Source organism: Cervus elaphus, chromosome 11 (genome assembly GCF_910594005.1).
Source record: "Cervus elaphus chromosome 11, mCerEla1.1, whole genome shotgun sequence".
Taxonomy (NCBI): domain Eukaryota; kingdom Metazoa; phylum Chordata; class Mammalia; order Artiodactyla; family Cervidae; genus Cervus; species Cervus elaphus.
Window position 1 is genome coordinate 75,944,071 of NC_057825.1, and position 24,992 is coordinate 75,969,062.

General features: G+C 36.4%; 1 protein-coding gene and 1 non-coding gene across 4 annotated transcripts in view; both read left to right on the forward strand.

Moving 5' to 3' along the window:
• Positions 1-24,992, forward strand: part of SRBD1 (S1 RNA binding domain 1) — a 228,280-nt gene that overhangs the window by 150,575 nt on the left and 52,713 nt on the right. The gene's annotated exons all lie outside the window — the stretch shown is intronic.
• Positions 5,540-5,612, forward strand: TRNAA-UGC. Its single transcript has one exon. It is a non-coding gene; the product is annotated as a tRNA-Ala (tRNA).

Consider the following 24,992-nt stretch of genomic DNA (forward strand, 5'->3'; position numbering starts at 1 on the left):
AAACACTGAAAAGAATAAAGGTAGGTTAAGAGTTGAAAATGTGTGTTTCACATTTTGTTTTTTAAAAATGTTGATGGTGACCATAACAAGAATAATTTCATTGGAGTGGTAGAGGCAGAAATCAGAAGTAGACAGGACTGAATGAAAGGTGAGCACTTAGAAACAGGTGTATATAATTCTTTAAAGAAGAGAGTTTTCAAAGGAGGTCGAAATTTAAATGTGTTTAAATGTTATAGGAAGAAGGTAGGAGTAGAGAAGTTGAAGATGTCAGAGAGAAAGGAAGCTCAGTGCCTGAGATGACACCCACAGCTTAAACTAAGAAATAGACTAAGGAAGGAAATTGACAGGAGTTCAGAAGAGAGACCCTCCTGGGATGGCGGGTGTCTGGGAAGAAGTGAAGACAGCAGAACAGGGAGAGTTTGCCCCCCTGCCTAGAGACTAGTTTTATTTTCTCTGTGAAGTAGGAGCCTCCTGTTTTATACCCTTCACCCTTGCCCCAAAAAAGAACTTAAAGTTTTAAGATTTCTGAAATCACAGTATTCTTTTGTTTACCGTCTCTCCTCTAGTGGAATGTAAACTCTCAAGGTGTTTCCACCTCTATCCACAGCTCCCAGGACCTAGTACACAGTAGATATTCAATAAGTATTTGCTGAACGGATGAACAAATGGTAGATTATCAGTATAGTTGCTCATTTATTGTATTTTTTAACTGTTGTGAACATAGCTTGAATTTTTATAGCCTCTCACTTAAAATTTTTGTGTGGTAAACCAAAAATGCTGGTTACAAGTATTCTAATGAATCTCTTTTTCGGAAAAGTGTTTGAGAATTTAGGAGCAAAAAGCATTAGAATAGCCATGTGGTTAGAGTGAGAATGATTGTGGAAAGTAAAGGATTGCTGAGAATGAAAGAACCAGAGTTTCTTTATAGCGTGTATCTCTTCATTCCTTTCTCCCCCTTGACAACACAGACCATCCTTTTTTCTATGAAAATAATACTTAGATCAGAGGGCATACTTACATAGGAATGTTCTTTTCATTAAATTAGTACAACAATATTTCTGAGGCTCTTTGATTAATACAGTGTAATATCTTTATGAAAAAACTTTGTTGCCATGAAATTCATTGCAATAGACTTTTTCTTTTAAAGTGAAATTATCTATTAAAATGTAAGCTTATGGAATTCTTTAAAATTTCATCTTTATTTTCCACAGAGGTCTAAGGAAGTTTTTAGTATACTGGTTAGAGCTGACATTGTTTGTATGTGGATGGATAGCCTATAGACAAAAAATGGTGGAATACGAGTGTCGCAAAAAAGTGTTTACTTCTGTCATTCTGTAAATATTACTATTTTGCTGAATATTTGAATATAATTATGTGTAGATAATTGTTTGGCATACTAAAAAGAGAACCTGAGATGTAATTCTTTTTCAGTAGGAAAAAACTACTGTCTGAATATAATGATGTTCATATTAAAAAGAATTACTGAAAACTCAGATATAAGATTGTACTAGATAATTATAGTGATTGGGAAGAGAAATAAAATGTGTAAATATTAGGAGAGCCAGTTCTGAGAATTTAAAAACTATGTTCTGAGTATCTGATATTGTTCAAGAATGTTGATCAACTCATTCCTCTAAATATGTGTGTTGAGGGTAGATGTTGATCATGGGCTTTAAGAATTGCACTGGTAAATTAATTACTAGTAAGATTATATTTTAAATTCACGGGAAGGCTTCATTATCACAGTGATAATATGCATTAAATACATGATCCTATGAAAGGGCTGTGAGTTTGATAGAATTTAGATCATAAATGAACTGCCTACAAAGTGGTTGTAATGCAGTACAGAGACAGGAAAACTGGCCTTGTTAAATTATGGTATGAGTTCACTCATGGCAGGCACATTTGTCCACCAAATCTTTTATGCTGTGGACAGCTGTTACAGTGTCTTTTCTTTTGGTGACTGTGGAAAGGCATTCTAAGGGGAAATGTCTGTATTGAGGAAAAAAGATATTGATGAGAAGTTCGCCCCCGCTCCGGGTTATTCTCCATAATTTTAAATGTTACAGAAAAGAAAAATTAATTTGCCTGGATATATATAAAAATGAAGATTGTTTCTCACTTACATAGAAGGAAATACATGTATTGTTTTTCTTTTTGAACAAGTACCTTTAGAAAGTGTCTTAGGTTTGAGGTGAGATAGTCAGTAGGCTAGTTGAGCTTCCCAGGTGGCTCAGTGCTAAAGAATCTGCCTGCCAGTGCAGGAGGCAAGGGTTCGATCCCTGCGTTGGGAAGATCCCCTGGAGAAGAAAATGTCAACCCACTCCAGTATTCTTGCCTGGAAAAACACCATGGACAGAAGGTATGCCATACAGTCCATGGAGTCACAAAGAGTTAGACACATCTGAGCATGCACACAGTAGGCTAGTTGGCCGCCTTCTTTATGCACTGTTAACTCTGGTGATATATTTTCTTTAATAATCTAGATCAGGCTGTCCAAGCTGTTTATTATACAGTATTATTTAAAAAGATGTATTTTCTTTTCAAATGTCTAATTGAAAGGGAGAATTTTCTCCTGCTGTATACAAGGCTTTTGTTTCATTATTTATTTGAAATAAATGGGGCCAGAGAGTATGAGTGTAGTTAAGTTTTGTTGGAGGGGGGTGCTTGCAAAGACTTTTTGAGGCATGATGTGCAAGTGAGTGTTTTTAAATCTCAGAGGTGTGATTATGTCATAACAGCCATAACCTCTGGGCTTGCTTTATTACTTTTATTAAAACAAATCTGTATGGGGGTGCTATGTATATTTTGGTGATGAAGGAAATGAGGTGGTTAATTTATTATGTGAACAGCACTTTCAACTAACCACAGCGTGATTCACTGAGAGAGTGGTGGAAAAGCCTAGCTCTGTAGAAATGACTGCTTTTTGATTTGTGGACCTTAACTTTCAACAGCAGAGCATGAAGTTTATCTACAAAATGGCTCCCTCTTTTTTTTTCCCCCCTCTAATGTTTTTGCCCAATTTTAAACTTGAAAATTTTGCCTTTATTTTGGGTATTTACTGAAAAGTTAAGGCAGGGGGTAGGAGGGAGAAGGGGCTTATGTGTTAGGGCATTAGGGAAGTGGGTAACATCTTTATGGTTTCCAGGTAGCCCACACATACTTCAGAGGAGGACTCCATAGAGTAAATCAGTCTGCTAAACCCTCCAACAATGAGGATGACTGTCTGGTTCCAGATGCGAGTTAAGGAAAAGTGAGGCACCTGTTCTTTCCTTTTGTTGGATGCATTTATAAACAGATACTACAGTGGAAAAGAAAATTAATTTCAGGTAAAATAGTGTCTGATAAACATTTGTTTGGAAATAGGAGTGGATTGTGGGAGAAGGTGAGAATGTCATGCCACCTAGAAGTGCACACACTGTAGAGTGAAGCCAGAAGAGCCATCCACCTAATGAGCTTGCAGGGGTATAAAACACTTGTTGTATACTCATAAACAGCCACTGCGAGACCAAGAAAAGGCTGTTTTATCTGGAGTTGTGCCATATCCAGCATCATCTGGTGATGTGAACCTGGTGGAAAATAGGTCATCTTCCTGGTAGTATTTTTGAAAGACCCCTTCGTTTTTCCAGATGTGCAAAGTACCAACCACTTATAAAGAGAAAAATTTAGAAATCAGTCAGTCTTAACTAATAGAATTCATTAAAGTATTTTATACCTGGCGTATTACAAGACTCTATGAAAGCAAGGATGACAATCAGTTTTATATTTTATCTCTGCTTCTTTGGAATGCCACACCACATGTCTCTTCAGATCCTTAAATTTGCTGTAAAAATTATGTCATTCCCTCATAGCACTTGCCCAGAGAGTTGGCAAAAGCCAGGAGAAGCATTATTTGTATAGTTGAGAGGCAGTGTAGAGGAGGGAGGTCCAGGCCTTTGGTTTCTGTAAACAGGGTGGGCTGGGAGGGGGCAGTGGCGCTCCTGGTTATGTTGTCAGTCGTCATGCGCTGTCAGTCCTGGTGAGAATGTGTGCACTTGGAGACTGGTTCAGCCACAGTGATTAGTAATGACCATCCATAGTCCCACACTATGTAGGAACTTAATTTTAAAAGGAATTGGATTGTAGGCAAAACTTAATTTTAGTGACATTGGTTGGGCTTCTCAAAACTTCCAGGTATCCTCACTAGCAGAATGAATTCATGTTTTGGACGTTCCAAGAGACATTATATTTGACACCACATGAATTTGTCTTCATCATGGTTTGGTTACTTTTTAAAAGATTGAGATTTAAAAATCGTTCTTGGGGATTGGCTTTAAGTCTGTGACTTTTTTTCCCCTCCTAAATGTCCTGCTCAAGCCAATGTGGAACACACCAGTTATTTTAAAAGCATGGATACTGGAGAAACCTTGATTCCAAATGTGTGGCCTCCATTCTTCTCTGCCTTTCTCTGTATTTTCTCCTGCTGTGTCCTCTTGCTTATGTAGCTCTTTCTTTGTCTGCCTTCTACCCTCCTATGGGCTTCTTTTTGAGGAGATAGTCTGTTCCCTTGTCCCTTATTATTCAAGTCACCTCTCTTCATATGGTGTGAAATACAACCAGACTTTACAAAAAAAAAAAAGATTCTGCTCTCGTTTATGATTTGAAACCTACTCAGATGTGTGTTGATGTATTTAAGCAACTTTATGAGTTTTCCAAAAGATGAATTCATGGGCATGCTACCAGAGTAGTATTAACTGGACTTAGACCCCACGATGGCAGCAGAATATGGAAGACATCCAGCCCATTATGCTTGATGGTAGTGGTGGTTTAGTTACTAAGTTGTGTCCGACTCTTGTGACCACATGGACTGTAGCCCGCCATATTCCTCTGTCCATGGGGATTCTCCAGGGAAGATTACTGGAGTGGGTTGCCATTTCCTTCTCCATGGGATCTTCCTGACCCAGGGATTGAACCCAGGTCTCCCACACAGCAGGCAGATTCTTTACCAACTGAGATACCAGGGAAGAAAGGCATGGTTTAAATAAAGTGGAACACTGAGAGGGAGACAGGAGCTATTTTCTTGTAGATAAATGCTGTTTATCATTAAGTCTGCAAAGGAAATTTGGATTCTAGATTAAAATACTTGGTCATACCTGGGGCATGTAACTATGCTCTTTGACATATGCCCCTCCTTTCTGCTGGGTAATTATAATTCAGGGTGTGTTTAAAGGGAATTTAAACTGAAATTGCATAAACATTCTTACTGGTCCTTTCCTCATTTCAGTGTGGTTCTTTGAAGTGGAACACAAAGCCCCAGGGCACCAAAGGGAACTGTGGTCTTATTTCAGTTTAGCTGCATTTGCTTCGTGACCTTGGGAAAGTAATTTTTTTTTCATGCCTTGTTGAAAAATAAAATTGGGTTACCTATATGGTTTCTGAATAACTGTTAAACAGAGTGTGTGTGTGTGTGTATATATATATATATGAAAATGCCTGAAGGTGTAAGTGTGAAAGTGATTTTATTTCATATGATGGAACCATCAAACAGATTCCAGGGAATTCCTTGATGGTTCAGTGGTTAGAACTCCATACTTGCACTGCTGAGGGCATAGGTTCAATCCCTGGTCAGGGAACTACAAGCTACACAGCCAAAAATAAAAAGTAAGCAGATTCTATTTATGCTGGTAGGTTTGTTTTTAAATCTATTATGTTAAGGTTTTGTTTTTTCCTATTATTTATTCAAATCTTCTCAAGTATTCCTAGAATCAAGCCACAGGAGACCTTAGAGGTCATTTAGTTCACACTGACAGGTATAAGCATGTTCATGGCCTCTGCTAGAAGGGAGGACAGAAGAATCTGTGGGGAAAGCTTCCAGAACAAAGAATCAGAGTGGCCGCATTGCTGTGGTCATAATCTAGGAATGAGGAAACAGGCCCATTGCCTGAGCTGCCTCGTATAAATAGTAATGACAGGACGTGTTGCACAGGGACAGATAGGCATTTGAAGTTGAATTGGAAAGTACACTTTAAACTTCTGTTAGTTATTACCTAGAGAATGTTTTGTAAGTCTATAGTGCTTTACTTGTTATCCTTGCATATCTGATTCTTCTGTTGTGGTTCACATCTAATGTTTAAATTGACTCCGTGTTTTGGAGGTGGGAGGGGAAGAAGGGAGAATAGTTGAAAACAAACACAACAGCAACGACAGACACAAACTCCTCAGTTGGTCGGGATGCACAATTTGGTTATGGGTTGTCAATAAGAAACAGCTGTTTGTTTGTTGACAGCCTGCCTTGCCTTACCCATAATCAAGCTGTTTCTCATCATATAATTACCAAGTCTTTAGTATTTGAGGCTTGTTGTAGATTTATGGCTGGTTGTGTAGCATTTGCCAAAATGTCATAGTTTAGATAAAAAATTAGTGATTCCCCTGTAGTGATTCTACTGAAATATGGATATGGGTTGTAATAAAAGAAGGATGCTTGAGGAGAGTTCTGAAATTCATTTCAGTCTTAAGAGAATGTAGAGGGTGTTTTGTGTGTGCCTTCTAATGAGGGAGTTTCAGTGTAACTTCTCTGTCTTGGGGACTCTACTGCCAATCAGAAAAGGATTCTGTATTCTCTCATTTTTTCTTTCTGTCTCTCACTTTCATTCTTTTCTTTCCTCCTCCTCTCCCTCTCACTCTCCCTTCCTTCTTTTTCTTTCTTTCCCTTGTTTTCCTTTTCTTTTTTCCTTCCTTTTTCTTCTTGTCTTTCTTGCCTTTGTTCTTTTTTCCTGAGTGGTGTTAGGCAGGACTGATGTGGGCACCACAGTAGATTTCTTTTTCGTGCAGAAGGACACACTTTTGTTCCTTTGTTCTTTCTTTTTCTGTCTTCTTACAACCCTGTTCCAATGTGGAAGCCAAGAATGGAAGGAAAGTTAAATTTTCTGAGAGTCCAAGGTGATGTTACAGCCTCCTTGGATAGCTTTACTAGCTGGGGGAAGAAAAAAAAGGCTGAATGTGCCTCTTACCCCAAAGAGAACATATAGAGGACATTTTATAAACAAACCCTTTTCAATCTGGATTATGCTGAATGAGGTCCATTTTGAAATAAGAGTAACCCTGGGTTTTAGGAAAACAAGCCAGAAAGGTGAGGTTTCTATTGCTTTATTTAGTTTTATTCTTCAAAATAGAGCAAAAACGTTTTCTAATCATGATTAAAACGCAGCTTCTCTAAGAATGGCAGATTTTCTGTCCTTAGCGAATCTTTTCACAGTACTGAGTTACTTCCAAAAAAAATCCCTTAAAAACTATGGTGCCACAAATTTTTATTTTCATTAACTCTAAAGTAATGTCACAAATTCTTCTTCCTTTGATAGATTTAAGATTAAAATGGAATTTAGAATATTTTCAGTAATTTTTTCTCTTCATTCTCAAAGGCATTACATAAATAATGATTTTTCTCTATATACCTATATATTTTTAAAGATAATGTGGGATACTGTCTTTGTGATAGATGGTGTAACTACAAACGGGAATACTTTAAAATTTGTAAAAAGGTAAAATTTTAAGGAAAGTATATTTATGTATGTATAATTTTTATTTCTGTTATTTGGGTGTGTTTATGCTCTTTCATTTCATTCTCTAGTAGTTACTTTAAACTATTTAATTACAATTAGAGTCAGGGCAAGACTTAATTCTTTAATACATGAGCTGCACCATGGAGTCCAAATTTAAAAGGTTATGTCTAGCTTAACTGGAACAGGTAGGACGTGGTGGGGTATAAAGATGAATATTTTTATATGTACAGCTGTACATGTATTCTTAGGGCCCTATTAGTTACCAAAATCTGTTGTCTTAGTAGTACTCAGGTACATAATTCAATTAAATGAATCACAGATGATCCATTTTAGAAGCACCTTGCTCTTTGGGTATCAGGGGAAGAGAGTTTAGTTGTAATTTTAAGAACTTCATCCCCCAGTTGTTTACTGATATGTTTAATTTTAGCTGCCCAAAATCTAAATGAACAAAAGTTATCATTATAAATAAAAGATGTGCAAAACCTTATTCTGAATGCCTTTTTAAGGGGGAGAGGGAGAGATTCAGGAGATATTACAGGGTATTATTAACAGTTTTTTGTTTCTCTGTTAGACTTTTTTTGGTAAAGTTTTCTCAAAAACTGTGCTAAAAATCCATTATTCTAGAGCTATTAAAATTACTGTTTTATTATCCAGTGATTAATATCCATGACCCTTATTTTTGGATCGGCTTCATAAATATATACATTTTTCTGTCAGTCATTGTCTAGAATTTCATTTTTGTTCTGCTTTCCATTACATACCATGAATTATATAAAATTAATTTAATCGCTACTACAAACAGAAATTAAATGTGCCCTAATCCAGTGTTACGTTGTTTGCTTTTACAACTGTAAGTCATAAGTAATTAATTTTCCTTGGAAAATTAATTCACTTACCATTCCCGGTAGCATCATATGTTGACACAGCGTTATAGATAGTTTAATATTTTTCTTCAACATGCTGGCCTCAACTTTAGAAGACCTTAAATGAAAACAAATTAAAATTTACTCAACTGTATATAATTTGGAGTTATATAAAATAAGTGTTGTTGTTATTGCTGTTATACAGGTGATGACTCAAAAATTATATTTAAACTCTATAAAATCTCCATTAGTATATTAACAAGTCTGAAACAATATATTTTTTAAAGTTGTTCATATGACAGTAGCCATTAAAATTTTTATTCCTCAGTTCTGAGTGGAACAGTTTACAGTACAGCCGTCAGATAGCAGTAACATGAAGAGCTTTACCATAACTTAATGATGGGAAAGCAAAAGGAGTTATTTACTTACCGAACGTTTTGAGCACTCAGGATAGCAAGTCATCATGTATGATTTTTACAGAGCTCATTTTCAACATTTAACCTCAGTCAGTACAAAGATTTCTATCAAGGTCATCTTAAATATGAAAGATACCTAGTTTTAAACTCCCATTTACTTCTTAGTACATTGATTGCCCTTCTCTACTTCTTTCATCCTTTCCTGTTTAATACTTTTTTCCCCTTGCTTTCCAAAAAGGCTAATGTGGAAAATGAAAAAAGCTAAAGTCTTTCAGTTAAATAAGTTTCCCCTAGCTGCTTCTTATATTCTGGGAACTCAGAAAATATGGGCAAACCAAATTTAGCTTTTCTTTTGCATTTGCCAAGAGGTTATTTTGTAAGGTGATTTTTTTTTTCTTTTGCTGGTTCATAGAACTCTATAAAACATATAGTGTTTATTACTTTATTTATATTTGTTTAAGTCACTAAGGTGAAACTCTAGTGATGGTGGCAATGTTACAGTTTTAACAAGTGGGGGCTTATTTTATAAATGTGCCTTTGTGGCCATAGCTTTAAAAAATGCAGGGGGTTAGCAGTGAAATGCTCTTTATGCCTTTTGGAAAGAAAACTGCTGTTTAATTCCAGTATAAAAGTACTACCAGAATAGAAAATCGCCAGTGTTAGTTTTTGTTACTATTCGTTGTCATACTCAGTTTTTAGATCTCTACTCTCAGAATTGAACTATGTATATTCCAAAGTTGGGTCAGGAGGAGAGCGTTTTCTTTGTTACTTCTGTCATAAAGAGGATGACAGAGGAATCCCCTTTCTTGTGCTTCAGAGGGTTTCTCAAAGTGGCCTTCAGCATTAGGATAATAACTTTCTCTTTTATCATCATCAGACAAAAACCCTGCAGGTGTCAAGTCATATTCCTTGATGTTTGTGCTCTGACTCAGATACGAATTGTTTCATGGTCAGGTTTAAGGAAAAGCAGACTTTGAAAAATAATTTATATGTGCATTCCAGGTAATGATTATTTTTAAAAACTTTATCCTTAAGTCTATTACCGTATACCTGCAGTATATAAATATGTGTAATTCTGCATGAATGCTTACACAGTTTTAAAAATGCTTCTTCCTTCTTTCTAGAATGAACACTATAGCTTTAGTTTATCCTTGTTTTGAGTAGAAAAGTAAATATGTGTTTACAGAAAGTTGCTATTATTAATCTATATTTAATTTTATGACATTCTTTCGAAAATATATTTAAATGGGAAGTTTGTCACTTTGTTCGTTATTAACTGTTATTTTGTATCAAAATGAGTATCTCGAAACATTTCAGTTCATGGTGAGCTAAGAAATTAGAGGGATTGTGTATATGGTGTGTGTACAAAAGAAGGTTGCAAGGGTGTAGAGAAAGGAAGTGCTGAAGTTAAGCTCTATGGTATTTTACTCAAAGTTGGCAAAGGAACATTTCATGTTAAAATGTATAAAAATCATGGATTGAAGAAACAGAGCTTGGAGAAGCAAAATGTTTTATTTTCCATGATTATTTTGTTGATTCTGATTATAATAGAAATGATTAGACTTTGTGGTAGAAATATCAATTTTTTAAAATTGTATCATTTGGAGATAGTACCAAGTGTATAATTTGCTGAATAATGACTGTGACATACATTAAAAACCACATACTTTGTGATAAGTAAGCAGACACGTGCATGTGCCTCATGCGGTCCTGAGGAACGTGGAGCAGACTCTGGATTGAGTTTGATCAATAAGAGTTTATTTTTAATGTTTAAGCAGGGCATAATCTTGAGTTATTCCTGAATAGCTTCCTGAAGTTTGGTAAAAGTATGGTTTGCAGACTGCTCATACATGTTGAAGCAACGTGTTCCTGTTCAGTGGAGTCCTTAGCAATGCCACTGGGCAGAAAAGTAAATTTGTACTATTAATTTGCTTTCTGTCCCACACTATTCTCCCAAAGACTAAATACAAACTAAAATTAGTTTGTATTTCTGTTCACGAAGGTAATAATTAAATTAAGATGATATATAGAAAGGTAAAATGTCAGTTTACCATCCTCTGAGACTGACAGAACTCTCCCAGGCTCTTCAAAGTTGAAATCATGCTTTGAATTATTATCCCACATGACCTTAATCTTACATTACTGACAATGGTATAAACTGGGTTATATATTTGCTTTTACTAGAGACTCAAATCAAATCACAGTCAAGGTAGAGAGTACTGCATTGGAATATCCTGCTTTTGTGTTTAGGTCCAAACGTTAACCTTTGGCTGTAACAACTCACCTGATGCTGCCTTTTGTCTTTCAGCACCGTTCATAGATTGGGGCCGGTCTCAGTCTGACATGTAAAAACAGTGCTTCAAAAGACATGTGCACACTGCTATGTATAAAATATGTAACCAGAAGGGAGGTCCTACTGTACAGCACAAAAACCTCTACTCAGTACTCTGTAATGGCCTGTATGAGAAAAGAATCTAGAAAAAGAGTGGATGTACACTTTTCTGTACACCCAAAACTAGCACAATGTTATAAGTCAATTATATTTTTTAAAAAAAAGATCGTATGTATAAGAATGTGAAATAATTTAATGGTCTCATTTTAACGAGTTTAAGTGAACTATTAATTGCAGTGAATGGATTTCCATTCCATATTTGTTGTACTGGACCTGCTAATCAGAAGATGAAAGTTTGCCAGAGAACCTTCAGATAATCCCCTGTTGTCAAATTATTGTTTCATGTTAATCCAGAGCATTTTTCTCTAGATTATTTATCAGAGGAATCATTTTTGAATTGTGGTTTTTATTAAATTTGCAAAAATTCAAAGAACCTCTTCACAATAAATACTCACTGTTGTCCTACTTTGTTGTTTTAGCCGCTCAGTCCTGTCCGACTCTTTTGCAACCCCTTGGACTGTAGCCCACCAGGCTCCTCGGTCCATGGGATTTTCCAGGCAAAAATACTGGAGTGGGTTGCCATTTCCTCCTCCAGGGGATCTTCCCAACCCAGGGATCCAACCCACATCTCCGCATCTCCTGCATTGCAGGCTGATTCTTTCCTGCTGAACCACCAGAAAAGCCAAACATTTTACTGCATTTAAGTTTATCATTTTAGAAGAAAGGAACCTTGATTAGAAGCCATTTAATTTTTTTCAGGTTTAGTATTTACCAAATTTATAGGAGCCCTCAAATCACTATGGTCTTAACCTTTTTCCCCTCCATGTATGTAAATAGAATAAGTCAAAATTAACCAGAGATTCCTCCTCTTGAGTGATTAAAAGAAAAATAATGTATTTTTGTGTTTGCTAGTCAAAAATCTGAACTTATTTTGAAGTTATTTTACATTCTATTAGGCTGTAATGTGGGGGGAGATACCCAAGAAATATGGAAAGACTGTTCTAGCTAATAAGAGAGCTTAATTCTAGAGAGGCCACCAAGGAGTCTGTCGTGATTGACAGGCATTCTGGTAAAGTCTTTTCTTTCTCTCTCTCTTTTTTCCTATAGCAGTGTTGAAGTCAGTCAAAGTATATATACAAAGCTGAGTGAATACCAGTTTCCCCAGTACAGGGGCTATTTTTTCAGGAAGTCTAACTCAAACCAGATGTTTTGCCTAGACCCAGAGTTTGTTGCTGCCAAGCATCTCATCAGAGGTCAGAGTTCTGGGCTCGGGGCCCTGCTAGAATTCTTTCACAAATTGCTATTCGGTGAGGTTTTAATCCTAATGGAAAGAATAATGTGCTTGTAAAATCTGCAGTTATTACAAACACAGTATACATATTGTGGACTTCAAATGACTACATATTTCATTCCCATAAACAGGGAACACAGATGAATGCCTTGTGTGATAGCTTTAGACATTCTAACTAAAATCTAGTATACAGTTTATACCACATTAACCATTTGCATTTGTAATACCCCAATAAAAGTAACTGTTATCTTTGGGTGACAACTGGTAACCAACTCATGCCCTCCCCCTGCCCAACAGTTTTTCTTTTTTTTTTTAAACAAGCTCCACAACCTCATACAGCTGTTTGAACACAAGCATTAAAAGCATTTGGAACTAAATATTGAATGTGGAAGACCTACGAATGCTGCCATACTAAGTGAAAAGTTCTTAAAGCAGGAGGTGCTGTTGAGCCAAGGCTTAACTATCATGTATTTGGAAACATATATATATGTATATATAAATTGAATTCATTTACTCAAATTAGGATAAAAGAGTTTGTATTTTCTCTTTAAAATGGAGAATGTGAATAGTATATTCTGAACACGAGTGAAGTTCTTTTGGAACAATTGAGAGAGATTAGTGAGACTTTATATCTCTGCTTAATTTTCTATACAGATATTGTTAGATGCTTATTCGGAGGCTTGGCTCTTGTTGAGTATGAGCCCAAGAGAAATTTCCAGGTATACAAATATGAGTGAAACCACAATTTGAGCTAGAATCATAATTTGGGCTGGAGATAATTATGTTAATAAGACCATACTTACTAAAATGAAATAAATCTGCATTTGAGATAGTTGTGTGTTAATTTTTGTGTCAATAAAAACAAAGTCTGAATTTCTGAAAATGAGAGATTGAACTTTTTTTATGAAGTAAAAGAAGATAGATTCTATTGTCCATGAATTATCTATCCTGTGCCATATGAAAGCACTTTTTGATTTGAACAACTTTTAGCATTTATCTGAGGTTGGAAAGTCTTAATTTCTAAATTACTTTTTTGTTTTCATATTTAAGTGACAATATAGGTTACGTTAAATAAACAAGGGTACATAGGTACAATAAATAAACAAAGCTCAAACAAGTTCTCTAAATCTCAACTGTTGGGAGGCCCCCCAAATTCTGATAGAACCTTAAGGTATGGATAGAGACTTTTACACGAGTTTTAATTTTACCTTTCATTTGTATAAAAGGAAATCAGCACTGAGAGCTGATTAGATAGCCAGACGATTGTATTGGTGTTAGAGGAGTCATCATTACTATGAACTTAAACTCTTCCGTTGGCTGCCAACAAATGGAAAAGAAAAATGATTTGTTGAAGCGTGTGATGTAAAAAAGAAAGGAGGATATTTGTATTGTATAACTTTCTTCAAGTTGTGAAACAATCTTTAAAAGTTATTTTCTGATTGATCTTTATGCTGTCTTATGCCTCTGGAGACGTAGCATGGTGTCAGATCTTCTGTAGTCTTGTTTCCTAATGTTCATCTCCCTGAGTAAGCCCCATCTCCTTTCTACTCCTTTCTAAACTCTGATGGTATATCATATTTACTACTCTGTTATTTAGTTTCACTTTATTGCATCATTGCTTACAAGGGAATTTTCCTTGGAGGAAAGGTGCATTATTTATGCATGGTATTTTTTACCATCTTTGACTTTCTGAAAAGTGAAATAATGTTTCTTTTTTATTTGTTCATAAACTACAATTGGTGGATTTTTTTCCCTCATAAAGTCAGGCAATACCCTCATCAATTTCTGTAAAGAAATTGAAATAAATGTCAAAACTTAAGGATACATTTCATTCTGTATGGCATAATCATTTAGGCACAATTAAAAGAATAGTCTGGGACTGTGATCAGTTAATGAGAAACAAACAATTTCATATTAATGAGTTCCCATTTGCCAATAATTCTGTCATTTGTAACTTGCATCAGTCATCACCCCTGCAAATAGTCCTTTCAAGACATTATTTGCAATTTTGTCCTCTGTTTTCTGTCCTTGATGTTGTGAAAATGGCCGTCTACTGTTACAGGAATGAAAAGAGATCCCATTCAAACATCTTTTGTGTTTCCACTTTCAGTGAAAAATGTTTTTCAAACCTGCAGCTGGTTATTTCTGCAGGAGTTCCCACTTATGCTCAGATTTGATTGACATTTTGAAATGGCAGCTTTTCATGAAAAGCTGTTAACTTGTAGAATTCAGTTATGGTACTAAGACAGACTGACTTTGTTCTGTGGCTGGGACCTGTCCAAACTAAATAGAACCCTGCATCTGAATTTAATAGTGCTACTCAGCCAAGATAGGGCACTTTTGCCTTTTTTCCCCCCCTCCGAAACTCTGATGCTTCTTATATGTTCTAAAACTAATTTGATGGATATTCATCCCAACATCTTTCTGTTCTGTAATTGCTTTAATTGACATACATAGTCATTCCCTTGTTCCCTCCCTTGAACATCTAATGGACCAGGACAGTGCTTTACTTTATGATGCTAACTGAGAAGAACTTATTTTGCAATTAATGTTACAGAGCACAAAAAATTTAGGAATATTGCAATTGTTTCTCCCAGCATGGAAGATCTAATATGTTTATAAACATGTTGCTACCAGGACTTAACAATTTAATTCATTATGTTAAAATACTATGAAAAATATTCTGTGTATGATACTATACAAATATAGCTTATTAATATTATTAATACACTTAGCAAATAATTATATTCTGCCTTCAGTTTCAAGGGCAATATGCTATAAATCATAGGAGTCACAAAATACATGATCCCTGCCCTTAAGGAACTTTGAATTCCATATCTTATTATAGTTAACTGATTATTAGTGCTTTGAAGTGTATCAATTTATTAACATCTAATGGCAATGATTTTTAGTTTTTCAAATGCCTAGTTTTTCTTGTATTTGATTTCCATATAACAGTTTAATGGGATAAATTAGAAAACTTAGTATCTTTGGTTTGTGGGGTTTTTGTGGTCCCGTGCTATCTACTGGAAAATGTAAAACAATAGTTTTACTTCTGAAGTTTATGACACTACTTATTGTATTATGTGGAGGTATTAACCCTGAACATCTACACATGATACCTGGTTTCAACTGTCTTAAGGTAGAGAGGTGAGACAATCACTGTAGATCCTGACCACTTTTCTGAAGCACTGATCTTCACAATTCTCAACTCATACCATTGCACATTTAATTAAACAGCTGACTCAGGATGATTATTCATTTTGTATTAACTGAAGCTGGCATGTTGCCGCTGCTTTACTTTTAGGTCAATTCTAGACTTTACATTCTGTAGCGTATACACAAGAGTGTGAGCTAATGCTGGACAGTATGCCCTCCAAGTATGTTACAAGACTCAGTGTTTTAACTTATAGCTTTGAAACAGAGAAATTCAGGGTTGATATTCAGGGAAAATATTGGCTAAAATGGTAATTTTGATACTGTCCCTAAATTTCAATATCTCACCCTGGTTTTGCTCCCCCATAACTTAGATAATTGAAATAAAATCATACCATATCCAAATGTATCAATGTAGAGGAAGATTTCAGAGGGTCAGTACATTTTAATGCATGATCAGTAAAAATAATAAAACATTGAAGTCATAGTGGCATTAATTTCAGAGTCACTTTTTAAATAAGAGTTTAAATCCATTTCCCTTATTTTGATGATGTGAAAGGAGCAATTTTGGTAACCTGATTTGATATATGTGTTAAGAATACCCATAGACCCATGTTGGTGAACAGGTAGCCAAAAAGGCATTCCACTCTCCTTTTGGTTGCCTGTCAACCTTTGTAACTATTTCAGTGTGGAGACTGACACTATTTATAAAGGACTTTAAAATGTCCTATTTTGTTTTGACCAATTCTTTTTTAGGAATTGTGTCCCAGAGGAGCAAGTTAATTTAAAATTTTTTGTATAAACTTATTATAGTACTACCTATAATAATTGAACTGAGAAAAAATGTTCAATTTAAAAAAAAGACTGGATTAAGTATGTCTATGTAATTGATTAATCTACAATCATTTAATATTAAGTTTCCAAGAGTCTTAAATAAAATGTTCAAATATCCAGTCAAAAAGCTGGATTCATACTTGTATTATGGAGAAAAAAAATCTGCCTAGCTAGAGTTGGAGGAAAAAAATCCCTACAGGTTGAGTTGCTTCTGAATGATAAGATTGTGTGTATTATTTTCTTCTCCTTTATGCACCTGTGTACTTTCCTAAGTTGCTATAATTAAAAACTGTAACTTATCCTCTGGAACAAAAATAGATTTATAAACGAGAAACTAGGAAAAAAATAGTAGTGACACATTGAAATCTAGGAATCCTGTTTTCTAATTTCATTCAGGGCAGCTTGAGTGATGGTCCTAGTTCAAGAGGTGAAAAGCAGTCACCCATAGGCCATGTTCTACCAGCAGAGGATTTTGCTTGGCTAGCACTGGAATTCTAAAATAAGTTGTTTGTATGCCTTTAGGAGAGGGCACAAACCTCTCCAGTGTACCGCCAGCCCCTACCCATCTCTCATTCCTGGCCTGATTCATACCTTTATTCAATCTCCCAGACCTCTGAGATACAGATGTTTTATTTGTACGCTTTGTGCCTGACCCTGAGTACTTCTGTCACTAGGAGAATGGGCCACTTCCGTGTTGGGTTTTTGTTTTTGCCCACCCAACACATGATAATAGCAGTGGTGGAGGTGATGTTGATCATGACAGTTACCATCTGTTGACGCGTTAGTGCCAGGCTTACAGGAAAACTTAACCATATAATCTAGTCTTCACTGTTCTACAGGGCCGGGTCCTATTTTTCCCCCATCTTATTGATGAAACAATTGAAGCTCAAAGAGATTAAGGATCTGTTCATAGTAGAGGTGAGATTTGGAACTAAATCTACTTAGAGTCAAACTCAGTGTTCTGAAAGCTAACTTAATAGTTAACTTGTATGCATAATTATGTTTTAGTGTCACTGCGAATCTTTAACCATGCTGCTTTTATTATTGACAAGAGGACTGTACAGTAACAATTGCCATTCTTGTTTATGCATGTTACAGACTAAAAGAGAAAGGGCTTTTACTATTATTGTTGATAATTTATTAAACCATGTTAATTCAGTTTTAGTTTGTCATTATACCTTATGTGTTAAGATATAGAGAGGAAATACTGGTGTTATACCATGAAAACTTGGTACAAATGTTATTCTTTGTACTAAGGAATAGTATACTTGTTTCTTATGTACAACTGTATTGACTTGAAATATGTAATTCTGATATGCTCAGTTCCTGTTACATAACATACTCAGGAACATAACATAACCACTACGCTATCTAAGTATATAAAAATGAAGCTCTCTGGTAAATACTTTGATATCCAACTTTCATAGTCCTGTATACTTAATTCGTATTATCTCAGATATGTTTTGTTTCTCCCTTTGATTTTCTTTTGACAAAAGAAACCAATTTGAGAGATTCTGATTAGAGGTAGAAAATTGGTTTCTATATGGAGGAAAAAAATATATGATATCCAGAATGTATAATAATCTTTTGAGGGTTAAGTCACTTAACTCTCATATCTGAATCCCAGTTAGGAAATATGTTGTGTCATGGCTCAAAAGAGAGTGGATGTATATGTACTTATAGCTGATTTCACATTCTTGTACAGTGGAAACTAACACAACATTGTAAAGCAATTATTCTCTAATTAAAAATAAATATAAAAAATTATTTACGAGTGATAGAAATAGGAAGAAAATTATAGAAGTAACCTCTGCTTTAAACTCTTTAGAGAAAGGCTGTTCATTAAGCAAATACTTTTATAATAAAGATAACAAAGATGTAAATATCTTGATAATTTTATTATAATTTTTATAAAAACTTTGATGATGAATACATTTATCATACCAGTAGTACATGGAAAGTTAGGAAAAAAAGAAAAAGCACTAATTAAAATCCTACCACTGATAGATAACTGTTTAGAGGTATGTAAGAGGTTCTGAAATAGTGTGTGTTGAAAAGATGTTTGACACTTGAGTAATATTTTCACAAGATATAGGATTTTAGGTGGTTGAAGATAATATTTTTTCAGAGATTATATTGCATCCATTCTATTGTCTTCTGTCATCTGGTCGTGCTGGTGGTGATCTGAATCTAATTTATTTGAGCGTGACCTGTTTTTTACATCTCTGCAGGATTTTTTGCATCTTCCTTTGTATGCATAGGTGCTTGGTTTTTTTCATTCTGTGGGCTGGAAGCTTCTTGTACCTTTATAATCTGAAGGTCTCCTTCAGCTCTGGGAAAATATCTTGTGCTCTGTATTTGGGTATATCTTTCCCTTTCTCCTTTGTCTTTTGCTTTTCTTTTTTTCTCAGCTATTTGTAAGGCCTTCTCAGACAACCACTTTGCCTTCTTGCATTTCTTTTTCTTTGAGATGGTTTTGGTTACTGCCTCATGTATGGTGTTCCGAACCTCGGCCCATAATTCTTCAGGCACTCTGTCTACCAAATCTAATCCCTTGAATCTATTTGTCATCTCCTGTATAACCATAAGGGATTGGATTGGATTTCTTGTTCTTTGTTTTCTCTGATTCCATTAAGGTAGGAATGAGCCCCTTAAATGGAACCTCTCTGTCTCTCTTTTCTAAAAATTTCAGCTCTTGGTTTTTGTCATTGCTGTTGCTCTGAGGAAGCCCTCAATTTTATCTTCTAGTCATTTTATTTTAAATATTTCATTTTGGTAATCATTTTTCATTTCTAAGAAATGTTTTCTTGATCTCTAATTCCCCTTTTATATAATATTACTTTCTTATTTTTGGTTCTTTTTGTGGGGGTGTAATATTTTCTTTACTTTTCCTAAGAATACAGACCAAAGAGATTTTCCCTCTATCCCTGTCTCTCCTGCTTTTTGTTGTTGTTGTTGATTTGTTTCATCTTTCTGTTTCTTGGAGAATCTTGGTGTCTCTTCCTATGTAAGAGTTTGTTGTTACTGCTCTCACTAGGTCATGTCGGCTCTTTGTTAGCCCATGGACTGCAGCATGCCAGGGTTCCCTGTCCTCCACTGTCTCTCAGAGTTTGCTCAAATTCATGTCTATTGAGTCAGCGATGCTATCTAAGCATCTTATCCTTTGCCGCCCTCTTCTCCTGCCTTCAACCTTTCCTAGCATCAGAATCTTTTCCAAGGAGTCGGCTATTTGCATTAGGTGGCCAAAGTATTGCAGCTTGAGCTTCAGCATCAATCCTTCCAATGAATATTCAGGGTTGATTTCCTTTAGGATTGGCTGGTTTGATCGCCTTGCAGTCCAAAGGACTGTCAAGAGTCTTCTCCAGCACCACACTTCAAAAGCATCAATTCTGCACTCCATCATCTTAATGGTCCAGGTCTCACATCTGTACATGACTACTGGAAAAACCATAACTTTGACTAAATGGACCTTTGTTGGCAAAGTGATGTCTGCTTTTTAATATGCTGTCTTTGCTATATGCAATAGAGTTTGTTTTATAGCAGGTTTTGCTTTATCAAGATCACTTAAGGGAAGATAGCTATTCTTAAATTAGGGAATGTCTACCTGCCACATTTCAGAAGACTTTTTTCTCAGAGCAAACTTTTTAGTTTCTTTAGTGAAGAACCCTACAATTTTTTCTTTTTTGACAAGAAAAGATGGAGTAAATATTTGGCTGGAAAGGTGGAATAAACATTTTGGATGCTGCTTGTGGAGAATTTGAAAGTATACTGGGTTAAAAAAAAAAGAAAGTATACTGGGTTAAAAATAAAAAAAAGAAAGTATACTGGGTTGAGTAGTGTCTCCTCACAATTCATACCTACTCAGGACCTCAGAATGTGACCATATTTGGAAATAGCGTCCTTGTAGGTATAACTGGTTAAGATGAGGTCATAACTGGATTAGGGTGGGCCCTAATCCAGTGACTGCTGTCCATGTAAGAAGAGAAAACAGACACACAGAGAGAACGCCATGTGAAGGTGGAGACAGAATGTGAGGTGATACAGCTGCAAGCCAAGGAGTGCCAAAGATTGCCGGCAGCACTGGAACTAGAAGAGAGGCTTGGAACACATTGTCCCTCAGAGTGTCCAGAGGGAAGGAGTCGCTAGCATCTTGTTTTGGACCTCTGTGCTCCACATCTGTGAGAATAAAGTTCTGTTGGTATAAGCCACCCAGTTTGTGGTATAGTTTTTTTGAGTAACCCTGTGAAACTAAAACAGATGTGCAGCAAACACACCTTAATGACCTGACCAGCGTACCCACCAGACCTTTGAACAGCATCTGTTACCTCCTAGCCTCTTGCATTTGAGGGCTATACACAAGAATTTCAAAGGACCAGAACATACACTGAAAACTCAGGCTTGGGAAAAGGATCCCCCATACCTAGGCTGTGAGATTTTAGGTTTGAAGAGTAGGCATGGGTGGTCCCCTCCTCTGGTATAGGTAAGGCCTGGGGAGCCTCAGTCATGGTGGAGTGTGGCAGAGCTTTTTGTCTCCGCTCTTGTTATGCTAGCTGGCATTTGTGTTTGGGAGACCATTAGCCCATCCCCAGTGTGATAAAGAGGACTGAGCACTCTGGACTTGCATTTCTAGCGCTGGGGACATTTTGGGGCCGTGGCCTGATTCACCACCCCAGCTTGCTTTCAGGATTGTCTTAAACACTGGGCTACTTTTCCCACAGTGCTCAAGTGCTGAAGGTCATCTCCTTTTGTGTGAAGTCAGCCTGCTGGGAATCAGTCTATGGCATGTTAACTCTTCCTGCCCAGGCTTTATACAATGTGATCTCTGACATATCCCAGGACAGAGCCTCTCTAGAGGTTCTCCCCGACTTAGTGCACCTCATAAGTCACCCTCAACTGTGTCCCCTGAGTGAATGCATCAGCTTGCAACTTCCCCCTTCTGCCAGAGGACACCTTGAGGATAATGTTCTCTTAGCCATTGAACTTTTCTCTAATAGGAGGTATTTCACAGGAGAGGAAAATGCCTTGGCTTTGTTTCTTTTTGAACTGTTTTTCCATTTTTGTTACACTTTCCTGGGAAAGCATTATAGAACTCAAGCCTTTAAATTCAATCCCTGTTGAGATGGGAAAAGTTTCCTAGGTGAGTTATCAATAATTGAAAGGTATATCTGACTGTTAGTAATAGCCATTGTTAAGACAAGCGTGGGTCTGGGCATGGATTTAAGTCACTGACAACATGTGGTTTTCTATGCCGTCTATGTGTTGGTCTCTATAATGTGTTTCTAACTTCATGCGATGACTTGGCTAGCACTAATTTCTTTTCTACTTTTTCTTTACTCCTAGGAAGGTTTTGCTTCTGTATATTTCACATTGTAGGGAGAAACTCACCTCATTGTGACCCCTAACCTATGTAGTAAATCCTCTGAAATTAATTTTGGTTCTTTCTGATCTGTGCCCCCACGTGACTCCCCCCAAGATTTCATTATTAGATTTTGACAGCCTTTTAAATTTGTAAGTGCCACAAATTTGTCACTAGAGATGAATGAGTAAAAAGAAAATTCTTTTTCTTGAGGATATGGGTAAAATATTTCAAGTGACAGGTTCGCATCAATAATGTTAATGTTTATAGGGTGATGAAAACCATATAAGTCTTAGGCCAGAATCTTGTTTCAGCTGAGTCCCAGAAATTTTGACCACAGAAGCCAAGACACATTCCATTTATTCCAACAACTGTTTTTCCAAGTTCTTTCCAACTGTCTGAAAGACAGTTGTCACTCTTGAATGCCTGTAACGTTAAATGCTTTTTCCTACTGTCACAGTTAAAAGCAAGGCAAACATTGTCTACTATTCCTGATTTGCCTTTTGTCTTCCTTGAGTTCCTAAAATGGAGAGCAAATTTGATAATGTTCCTTTGGCCCTGTTTTTTGTGTTCATCCTCTGGCAAGGTTTTTGAAAAATTTCACTTCATTTTTTTTCAAATACTGACTTCTGGCTTTGCTTTCATGCCAGAAAGTTGCCTTTACTGAACACGAAACAATTACAGAGTCATAGATTTTCCTTGTTTCTTATTGGTACCGAAGGATTCCCCCCAGTGGTTTCTAGTTCTGGTGCAGGGGAACATTAGTGTTTGGGGAACTGAGGACAATCAGAGGAAATACAGAAAAAGACATAACTGAAATTATTCTGAAATGATTCCAATTAGCATATGTATATTATTATTAACTAAAAAGAGAAAGATAAAGAGCTTAAAACCATTGTAGTTTAATGTCTTAAAACCATTAAAGTTGAATAGTTTGGTCTTTGGTCCATTTATTTGCATAGTATTTGATGTTTTTCTCAAAAAACTATTAACCAAAATAAAGGATTTATTTTAAAAACTAAGCTATTATGAAGTTTCTCTGTGAAATTAAAACTAGTTCTTAGGAAAAAGAAAGAAAAATACCAAGATTGAAAATTATCTACCCCATTTCCCATTCTAAGCTTTCACACAAGGTTTGCTGGCTGTTGGGTGTTCTTAACTAAAGTCATCTGAAATTGATACCACAGCAGTATAGTAAAGCATGATGATTTTACAGTGTAAATTTTTCATTACAAGAAGCGTTTTTTATTACAAGTCGATCAGACAGTAATAATAGCAGAGTTGATTAGTGTTTTGTTGTTGTTCAGTCACCAAGTCATGTCCGACTCTGCAACCCCATGAACTGCAGCACACCCGGCTTCCCTTTACTATCTCCCTGAGTTTGCTCAAACTCGTGTCCATTTAGTCGGTGATGCCATCCAACCATCTCATCCTCTGTCATCCCCTTCTCCTCCTGCCTCCAGTCTTTCCCAGCATCATGGTCTTTTCAGATGAGTCAGTTCTTTGCATCAGGTGACCAAAGTGTTGGAACTTCAGCTTCAGCATCAGTCCTTCCAATGAACATTCATGGTTGATTTCCTTTGAGATTAACTGGTTGGATCTCCTTGCAGTCCAAGGGACTCTCAAGAGTCTTCTCCAGCACCGCAGTTCAAAAGCATCAATTCTTCACTCAACCTTCTTTATGGTCCAACTCTCACATCCATACATGACTACTGGAAAAACCATAGCTTTGACTAATTAGTGTTTAATTAGTTAATAAAGGATGATATTTATCCTTTTCTTTTTACAGTTGATGAAAGTAAGGCAGCAAAACGTTATGTTACTTGCTTGGTCTTTCTCTCTACTTTTCATCCTCATTTGTCTCCTAAGGTTAGGACAGGATAGACCACACAGTCCAGCTACCTGAGTTCAAAATTTGGCTTCCCCATTTATTAGCTTACTGACCTTGGGTGACATGTCAGGTTTGTTGTAGTCATCATCGTCACCATCATCATCATTCCTACTGCACAAGTGTAGTATGTTAAGCACCAAAAGGTAGCTAAGGACTGTCAAACCCGACCTTCTTATTGTCTAAGGAAACCGCAGCCTAAAAAGTGAGGTGACTTACCCATCACTAGCTAGTGTTTTACTTAAAACTAGAACAATGATCATTTAACTTTTATGTCTTTCTACTCCAGTTCCCATGTTTTTGGTTTCAGAGACTGGTAAAAATAATTTTTTAAAACATTTATGGTTCTGGCAGCCAGTCTCCAGGATGGTGCTCAATAATCCCTGCCTCTTGGTAGTAACACTCTGGTGTATTCTCCTCCCTCGTTGAACTGGCCTTTGTGCGTGACAGTAGAGTATGGCAGAAGTAATGGTATATCACTCCTGAGGCTGTTGTGAAAGACACTGTGGATCTGTCTTAGATGCTTTTGTTCTCTTAGACGACTTCGCTGTGGGGGAAGCCGACTTCCATGTCATGAGCAGCCCTGGTAGGTACTCATGTGGAGAGGAATTGACGCCTCTGGCCAACAGTGTATAAGGAACTCAGGCCTTCTGCCAAGAGTGATGGATGAGTGAGCATCTTAGAAACGTATCCTTCAACCCACTTCAGGCCTTCAGATGACTTCAGTCCCAGCAGACATCTTGACTGCAGCCTCATCAGAGACTCTCAGTGAGAGAGGTGCCCAGCTAAGCTGCTCCTGGACTCCAGACCCTCAGAAACTGTGTGAGATAATAAAAGTTCATTACTTTAAGCTGCTCAGTGGTGGCATAATTTGATAAACATCAGTAGATGACTAGTGGGGTAGAGCTGTGGAGAACTGACATGTTTCCACATTTTTCCCTTGTCACAAATAAGAAGGAAAGGGCTGTTTGATACTATAAGGACTGTTTTAGTACCAAAACAGTAGGAATGTCATAACACTGTAGTAAAGGACAGTTTTTAGATTGAGTAAATTGATCTGGTTGAAAAACTTTCACATCGTTCTTTTTCTCATTTTGTTATTGACCACTGAAAACTCGATGTCATGAACTGAATTTTGGGAACCATTGTATTTCATCATACTGTGTTTCAATTAGTAGCTTTCAATTTTGCCTTGTTTTGTGCCCTCAGGTGTTTGCTTGAATATGTTATCTTTTGAAATGTGGCTATAGAAAAACCA